Genomic DNA, 9,644 nt, shown 5'->3' with positions numbered 1-9,644 from the left:
CAATGTGAACGGGTCAGTGCTGATGGACTGGACACTGTCGGAGGGTCAATTCTGAGGAAGTGGGCACTTTCACCGGTCAGTCCTTAGGGTGCAGACACTGTCAGAGGGTCAGTGCTAAGGGAGATCCCCACTGTCGGAGGGTCAGTGCTGAGGTTGTGCCACACTGTTGAATGATCAGAGTTGAGGGATTTGCCGTATGGTCAGAGGGTCAGCGGTGAGGGAAATCTGCACTTTTCGTGTTTCAGTGCTGAGTCAGGATGCACTTTTGTAACGTCAGTGCTGAGATAGTGCGAAAATGTCTCAGGCTCAATGCTGAGGAAACACTGTACAGTCGGAAGGTCAGCGCTGAGGGAATGGGCACTGTTTTACAGTCAGTATTGAGTGAGTGATAATTGGGGTTCAGTCCTGATGGAGTGAGTATTATTGGACGGTCAATGTGGAGGGAGTGGGAACTTTTGCGGGGTCAGTGCAGAGGGATTACAAAACTGTCGAAGGATTAGTGCTGAGGGAGTCCCACACTGTCGAAGGGTCAGTAATTAGGAAGTTCTGCACTTGTAGTGGATCAATGCTAAGGGACGGTGCTCTGTTGTAGGGTCAGTGCTCAGAGAATGAACAAGGTCTTAGGATCAGTGCTGAGGGAGCTCCGCACTATTGGAGGTCAGTACTGAAGGAATGGGCGGTGACGGCGGTCCGTGCTGAGCAAGTGCTGCACTGCCAGATGGTCACTGCTGAGGGAGCTGCACACTGTGAGAGGGTAACTGCTGAGACGGGGGCACTTTTCAATCGTCAGCCCCGAAGGTGTGCCGCGCTGTCGGAGTGTCAGTGCTGACGGAATGGGCACTGTTACATAATCAGTAAAGAGGAATTGGTCACTGTCAGGAGGTCAGTATTGACGGTTTTGGCACTGTCGGACGGTAAGTGCTGAAGGAGTGGGAACTGTCGAGGGTCGGTGCTGAGGGAGTGGGCACTGTCGAGGGTCCGTCCTGAGGGTGTGCTACAATGTTGGAAGGTCAGAGCTCTGCGAGTGTCCACTGCTGCAAGTTTAGTTCTGAAAACGTCGACTTTGTGGGCGGGTCAGTACTGAAGGTGCACAACACAGTCAGCGGGTCAGTCGTCATGGAGAGCTAGACTGCTGAGTGGGAGTGGACCCTATCGGAGGGTCAGAACAAGATGGCGAGGCAAAGAGAAATGCAATGTAATTGGTCTGAAACCCGGGAACATCAGGCACTACCTGGAGCTGGAGCTGGAGCTGGAGTTGGAGCAGGATCTTTTGCTGGTGCTGGCGATGGAGTTGGTGCTGTTGCTGGTGCTGAAGCTGGTGCAGGAGCTGTAGCTGGACCTGAATCTGGACTTGGTCTGGTACTGGAGGTGATGCTGATGATGGAGCTAGATCTAGTGCTGTCGCAGGTTCTGGACCTGCTACATGTGATGGTGCCGGCTCTGGAACTTGAGGGGTACTTTTTTACAGAGCTGGAGCTGGAGCGGAAACTCAATCTTGAGCTGGAGCTGGAGCTGGAACTTGAGCTGGTGCTAGAGCAGGACCTTTTGCTGATGTGGTGCTGGAGCTGGTGATAGCGCTGCAGCTGACTCTGCAGCTGGAGCTAGAGCTGGTACTGGAAAAGGAGACGAGGTTGTGTCTGCAGCTGGAACTGGAGCTAGTACAATTGCTGCAATTGTTGCTGGAGCTGGGGCTAGAGCAGGCTCTGGTGTTGGAGCAAGAGCTGTTACTGAAGTGGTGCAGGAGCTGCAGCGAGATGTAATCCTTCAACCTGTGCTGGAACAGGTTCATTGAGCTCGTGCCTTTGCTGCAGCTGGAGCCCAAGCTGGTGCTGAAGCTGGAGGTGGTGCAGCTGGGAAGAGTGCAAAGAAGATTTACGGGTATATTTCCAATACCAGTGGGCCTGAGTTATCGGGGGTGGTTGGCCAGGATAGGACGGCACTCCGCGGAATGGAGGAAAATGACTCGTGATCTAATTGAGGCGTATAAAATCATGAGCAGCACCGATAGAATGAATTGTATTCTCAGTGAATCGTAACCTAGGTTTTAAGGTGAAAGTGGATTGATTTAAAAAGGTCCTGATGGGCAAATTCTTCACCCAGAAAACAGTGCGTGCGTGGAATGGGCTGCCAGAGAAAAGGTTGAGGCAGATACAGTATTTAACAAAATAAACATTTGGATCGGCACATGGATTGGAATGGTTTTGGGTTATATGGACCATTCAGACGAAATGAGTGGCCACCATGATCAGTTTGGTCTGAAGGACCTGTTTGCATGTCGTGTTTCTCCATGACTCTATGAATTGGGTTAAAAATAGATAGGAACTGAGAACTTTGCTCCTAATGTGGTCCGTTTGGCGTGTTGGAGGCAGGCACGAGGGACTCTGCAATGTGCAGTCAGAATAGGGAAGAATGGATAGAAACTGGCCATTTCTTCTCCCAGCGTAGTCTGTTAATCGAGGATAAGGCAGGGTCTGTGCACTGTGCTCCCAGCAGGGTCTGTTAGGGGAGGTGTCGGCTGGAACTCTACACTGTATTCCCTGTGTGGTCTGTGAGGTGTGGTGACGGCAGCGCAAATACACTGTGCTCCTAGTGTCGTCCAAACAGTATAGGTGAAGGCAGAGACTGTGCACTATACTGTTGGTGTGGTCGGAACAGTGGAAAATGTGGTAGGTGCTGTGCACTTTGCTCTCAGTGTTATCTCGCAGAGTTGATAGAGGTAGCAAAAGAGTACGGTACTCCCAGTACGGTCTGAGTAGTGCATACAAAGGGAAGAACAGTGCACTTGTTTGAGGTTTTGTCCAAAGAGAGGAGGTGGAGGCATTGCGTTCTGAACAGGGGCGTTGGAGGCAGCGACCGTACTCTATCCTTCAGGCGTGGCCTAATCAATGAACACTTACACCAGAAATGTCATTAGCAGCAACAATTTGGAAGTGTGTAGAACGGTTAAGATGCCATCAACTCCTAGGGGCTCTCACCCAAGTACAAAAGTGAGAACTCTATCCAGTTTGATAAAAGTCCCAAATTGATTTTGACCCATAAGCAGCAGACCTCTTGAATAAGCAAGATAAGTAACTGGATTTAAGTTGGGGTGATCTCTGATCCAGATGAGCAGCAGTTCTGGTGTGTGTGAGTAGATCACTTCTTCCCGTATCTACAAAATGGATCATAAGATTGGCGACTGATGGCCTCACTTACAACCTCCTACTCCCACCCCAACCCCACCCCCACCATGGAGAGCTACAGCAAAACCAAACATCAACATCGGTGTTCCCAACATCTTCAGCTGATCTCCTCCGAGGGACATTGAGATAATTAAATTCTGTAAGCCATTTATAAGAACGCATATTATCTTAATTTGATGCTTACCAACGCTTTATAAGCATTTCATCCAACTTGCCGATGTTGAAGTGAATGTTGGTGAGCTGAATGATACTGCTTACAAAGTGTTCACAAGCTTCCGGCGAGTTTTATTAACTATTAATTACCCTCTGAAATTGCACAGCAGCATCGTCACAATTCACTATTCTCCCTAACTAAGATGAGCTACAAATGTAGAGAGCTTTCCCTCAATAGCTGTCTCTAAATCGTTTATCTTAACCAAAACAAGAGGGCCCCAAAACCAATCTCTGGGGCACCCCTTCAGATTGCCTCCAATCGGGCAAACGCCCATCAAAGCATACTGTCGGTTTCTTAACATTTAACCAACTGCTAATCCATGATGGTAAGGATCCATCCATCCCAAATATTCCTGACATGCTACGCAAACTGCTATCTGGCACCGTGTCAAGTAATGTCTAGTATTGACTTTTTTTTGCTCTTAGTGAATATTTATGTTATCCAAATTAGACCACATTCTATTTTCCCAATAATCCCAAGCTGACAGCTCTGAAGTTTAATGGTTTACCCTTTTCTTAAACCATAAGATCACATTTACACACAACTTGTGTTTGCAAAGCTCATTGCGGAAAATAGTGATGTGACTGGATTCTGTGCAGGTCCTGCAGAAGTATCCCGGGGCTGACATGAGCAGGCTCTATCAGCAAATACCATTTCCCTTTGAGAGAATTAAGACACCAACCAGTAGAGAATCCTTGTCCTGATTCCCATAGTCTTCATTGTAATCATGGCTCCATGCAGCCACACACTCTGACAAAAGTCGTGGCTCCCACCTTCTCCTTTTGGACCAAATTATTGTTCTGTGTTGAGAGCAGAACTCACAGAATCACTGATCGTTACGCAGTAGAATCACAGCAGAAGGCCAGTTTGTCCATGCTTTCAGCCTTGGCTCTTTGAAGTGCATCATGAATTAATGACATTCTCCTTGCATTTCAATAGTATCATGCATATCAATTATGTTCAAATCTTCACCGTACGCAGGCAGCACATTACCGAACAAAACTCCGTGCTTTAAGAAAGAGAATATTTTTTTATTTCATATTTGTAGCTTTTCAAATCAGTTGAAGTCTGTGCCTGATACCACAAACCCGGTTCCCTGTTTATTTGCAATCGGGAAAAACGTCTATCCTGTTTTCCTCTGTCCAAAGCCCTCGTCAACTTGGAGATCCTCCTCCCCTATCAAATCCCCTTCTTATTCTTCTCCTGTCAAATGAGAAAAATCCCATACTCTTCAATCATCAGAACTGTGGTTTCTCACCGGAAACCAGACTCGCAAATCTCTTCCACACGTTCTCAGACTCCAATATGTTCATATCCAGCCCAGGACGTTGCGTCAAGAACTGTGAGCAATATTCCAGTTGAGATGCAGTGAAATAATAATGAAGACGTCTGGGTGCAACTGAGGAGCATTACAATGCACTATTTAACCAGAGACACTCACAATCTATGACGAGATAGCTGGACTTCCCCAGTGATGATGGACATAGTAATTGAATGTGTAATGTTTCTGTTTGTATCCAATCTACTCCGTCAAGATCAAAACACATGATTTCACAATATTGACGAATTAATCTCGCGATCATTCAGATCTGCGTACTGTATCCACGGGGAGATAGTGAGCTAGCCGTGTCATATTCTGTTGCAGCTCATTCTTTTCAACTTAGCTTAATGTTTTGAGACTTGATGACGATCGGTATATCGTTTCACAGGCATTTTTTGACAAGTCATCGATGGTTCTGCAATAGTTAACCATCTGGGCAGGTGAATAAGCAGGGTGAGAGGCACACACACAGAAATAGCATGAGACGAGACCGAGAATGAGGGGGAGAACAGAGAACAGAATGATAATGATGCAAAGGAGCAGAATGAGATACAGAAAAAACAACAGCACAGGAGCGGAAATGGTATAGTGGTAGACGGGGAAGGCGGAAGTGCAGCGATCGATAGAAAAGAAATAGAAGGAGGAATTAGACGAAGGAAGAACTGCGGATATAGTTGTAAAATAGAGACAGGAAAGGCGAGGGAAAGAAAGGGAGAAAAGAAGGAAGTGAGACACAGAGAGAGAGAGATTTGGGAGAATAGTCGTGACAGGTGTTCGGAGAAGAAACGATTAGATAACAAGATGGAATCTCAGAATCAAATATAGAACACAAGTGGCCATTTGGTCCATCGAGTCTGTCATACCAAAATATGTTACGATTGAAGGAGAGTGATTCAGAGAGAACGCACAGACGTATTGTTGGACGAATAGAGTCAAACATCACTTTTTATTTAAACTTTCAAGTCACAAGATGTGCCATAGTTCTGGGCAGTTAGCGAATTCCTGATGAAATGTTGTCAATTTAAAAAGCCCTATCATTGTCCACCTATCTCTGTTTCTCTCTCTCTCTTCTCTGTCTCTCTATCTCTCTCTTTTCTCTCTCTCTCTCTCTCTCTCGATCGAGTCTCTTCGATTCTTTGTTCCCTTATCTGACAAAGTTATCACGCGCCCCAATTTGTGTCCACTTGATTTCGCTCCTGTGTGTATCCTATATTTCCTATCATCCTTGAACGGTCCACTTTGTCCCAACTGCCCATATCTGACCTATGCCTCTTTCTTTATCTTGACCAGAGCCAAAATCTCTCCAGGCAAACAATATCCACTACTTGCGGTAGCCGTGCTCTTCACAATACATTCATTGAATCATGGAGTCATCCAGCAAGTAAACAGACATTTCGGTTTAAACAATCCATGTTGATTGTAATACCAAACTAAACTTGTCATGACTGTTTGCTCGTGACCAGTGCCCCTTCATACATTTTATCTTTAATTATTTATCTAAATGGCTTGTAAACGTTTAGACTCTGCACATATCCCCCACTTTCACTTGCGAAAAAATCTCTGTATCAAATAAATTGTCCCTATTTTCTTTTTATTAAAATCTCTCAACTATCACTTTAAAATTATGCATCCAGTTTAGAAATCTCTCATTACAGGGAAAAGAAAACTATCATTTATCCTACCTATTACCCTAATCATTTTATAACCCTGATTAGATTATCTCTGCATCTTCGACGCGCCAGTAAAAAGTGTTATTACTCAATCCTTCAGTACCATGCAACATACTTGTGGGCGGCACGGTGGTACAGTGGTTAGCACTGCTGTCTTACAGCGCCAGAGACCCGGGTTCAATTCCCGCCTCAGGCGACTGACTGTCTGGAGTTTGCACATTCTCCCCGTGTCTGCGTGGGTTTCCTTCGGGTGCTCCGGTTTCCTCCCACAGTCCAAAGATGTGCAGGTCAGGTGATTTGGCCATGCTAAATTGCCCGTAGTGTTAGGTGTAGGGTGGGTTGCGCGTCGGGGTGGACTTGTTGGGCCGAAGGGCCTGTTTCCACACTATAAAGTAATCGAATCTATATACCAGATAAATCTCTTCTGAACGATCCATAACTTGATAATATCCTTTCTAAGACAAGAATATTCTTTGCCTGACCTCTGAGTATCTCGGTTTCTGGCATTTTCCTACCCTGCAGACGTCTGTTTAGCTGTGGATAGACACACCCTATCAGTTGTTCAAAATTCCGACTAAATAATACCAAAAATACCCTTCCCAATTCAACAAACGTAACTTTTGAAAGTTGTGTAACTATTTTAAAGCGAAGAGAATTATGATCACCGAAGCCAAAATGCTCACCCACAGACACATCAACCACTTGCCATGTTTTATTTCTGAAGAGAATATCGAATTGTGCCACTTCTTTAATAGGGCTGCCGTTTGTGATTTATTTTTTTCCTCAACACTCTGAACGAATATCTATCTTTGCAATCACTTAACACTGTGGAAGACCACTCTATGAATGGAAACTTTAAACTCTGTGATCTCTCGACATGTTTGTTTCTATATTCCCATTGACAATTGGATTTGTGTGGCCTACATTACAATACCATAAATGGGATCACCCCCTTCTTATTTCTGAGTTCTACCCTTACAGCTCACTGGACAATCCGTCACGAATATAAATTCCAAGTACTACAGTAAAGTTTTCGCTCATCAGAAATGCTAGCATTCCCTTCTTGCATCACATTTTTGTGGTTCCTTTATTATCTATTCCCTACTACATTTAGCTGAACATTGAGACATAGACAAACTATAACCTTACACCTTCAATTCATTTTCGGAGCTGACATGACACCTATTATTGAAGTTTCCTTGAGAATTAAGCTTTAACAAAAAGTTCTGGGGTTTACACATGAAAAAAAAACTGAAACCAACATGTTCATTCTAAAAGATGAAAGGCTTAACAAACAATTCAGATCTTTCTCAATATATGACACTGTAAACGCTTGGTATAAATTCTGTGTTTTCCAATCTTATACTCTACATAAACTTGATGAAGGAGCAGCCCTCCGAAAGCTAACACTTCCAATACACCTTTTGGACTATAATCTGGTGTTGTGCAATTTTTTTACCTTTGTCTCCCCAATCAAACACCGGCACCTCCAAATCATGACAACAAATAGGGAATGCGTAGGCAGGAAGGCATTGTCAAGCAGATAAGAGTCTCGTTCGGCCATTCCTGTCGCAAATGGGTCTACAGTTTCGCATGTTGGGATGCAGAGTGGCCTCTAAAGTGAAAGCAACAATTGTGGCCAAATCAGTGCTACAGCAATTGACATTGTTGAACTGCAGCAAGTGTATAATTGCAGGTGAGTGATAACGATTGTGCACTTTATATGGCCGCAAGCGACAGTCCCGTTTTATGAGAGGCCTCCCATGTTTCCAAAGGTAAGGATATTTCTGAACAGATGCAGGATATTCTGAAACGAGAGTTTGAGCAACATGGTCCGTATTAGTATTACTGAAAGGGCGATCAGGTCAATTAAATGCAATTTGGTGAGTTTGTTCTAAATTATAAAGTGTAACCTCTCAGGCTGCAGTTTCGGGATGACTCCCATTACAAGGTGCATATGAAACATGAAAAGGACGATGATACGTTTGAAAACATGGCTAAAGAATTTGTGTTGGAGGGACGGCTTCAGATAATTGAATATTGGGATCAATTCAAGGACGTATGGGGCGTATACATGTAGGGCAAATTGCCCATACTGAAGGTCACGATTACCTTTCAGGATGGTTTGCTAGCACCAGTCTGGAGAGTTTAAACTAGTGAAGCATGGGTGTGTGAAATATAATCGTTCCGCGTGTGAATTGATTGAGGAGCATTTCAATGTTAAATCAGTTTAATCCAATTTGAGGTATTGGCATGGCAAGCTTAATGAACCCTCCAGCATTAAGAACATAGAACATAGAAGAATACAGCGCAGTACAGGCCCTTCGGCCCTCGATGTTGCGCCGATCCAAGCCCACCAAACCTACAGTAGCACACTATCCTCCATATGCCTATCCAACGCCCGCTTAAATGCCCATAATGACGGAGAGTCCACCACTGCTACTGGCAGGGCATTCCATGAACTCACGACTCGCTGAGTAAAGAACCTACCCCTAACATCTGTCCTATACCTACCCCCCTTAATTTAAAGCTATGCCCCCTTGTAATAGCTGACTCCATACGTGGAAAAAGATTCTCACTGTCGATCCTATCTAAACCCCTAATCATCTTATACACCTCTATCAAGTCACCCCTAAACCTTCTTTTCTCCAATGAAAACAACCCCAAGTGCCTCAGCCTTTCCTCATACGATCTTTCTACCATTCCAGGCAACATCCTGGTAAACCTCCTCTGCACCCGTTCCAGTGCCTCCACATCCTTCCTATAGTATGGCGACCAAAACTGCACACAATACTCCAGATGTGGCCGCACCAGAGTCTTATACAACTGCAACATGACCTCAGTACTCCCGAACTCAATTCCTCTACCAATAAAAGCCAGTACGCCATATGCCTTCTTCACCGCACTATTTACCTGGGTGGCAACTTTCAAAGATTTGTGTACATGGACACCAAGATCCCTCTGCTCATCCACACTACCAAGTATCCGACCGTTAGCCCAGTACCCCATCTTTTTATTACTCTTACCAAAGTGAATCACCTCACACTTAGCTACATTGAACTCCATTTGCCACCTTTCTGCCCAGTTCTGCAGCTTATCTATATCCCGCTATAACCTGCCACATCCTTCCTCACTGTCTACAACTCCTCCGACTTTCGTATCATCCGCAAACTTACTCACCCAACCTTCTAACCCCTCCTCCAGGTCATTTATAAAAATGACAAACAGCAATGGTCCCAAAACAGATCCTTGCGGAA

Source organism: Chiloscyllium plagiosum, unplaced genomic scaffold, assembly GCF_037043375.1.
Source record: "Chiloscyllium plagiosum isolate Xiang-an unplaced genomic scaffold, Cpla_swu_hap1 HiC_scaffold_41, whole genome shotgun sequence".
In the NCBI taxonomy this organism is placed as follows: domain Eukaryota; kingdom Metazoa; phylum Chordata; class Chondrichthyes; order Orectolobiformes; family Hemiscylliidae; genus Chiloscyllium; species Chiloscyllium plagiosum.
This window is presented reverse-complemented; position numbering follows the sequence as displayed.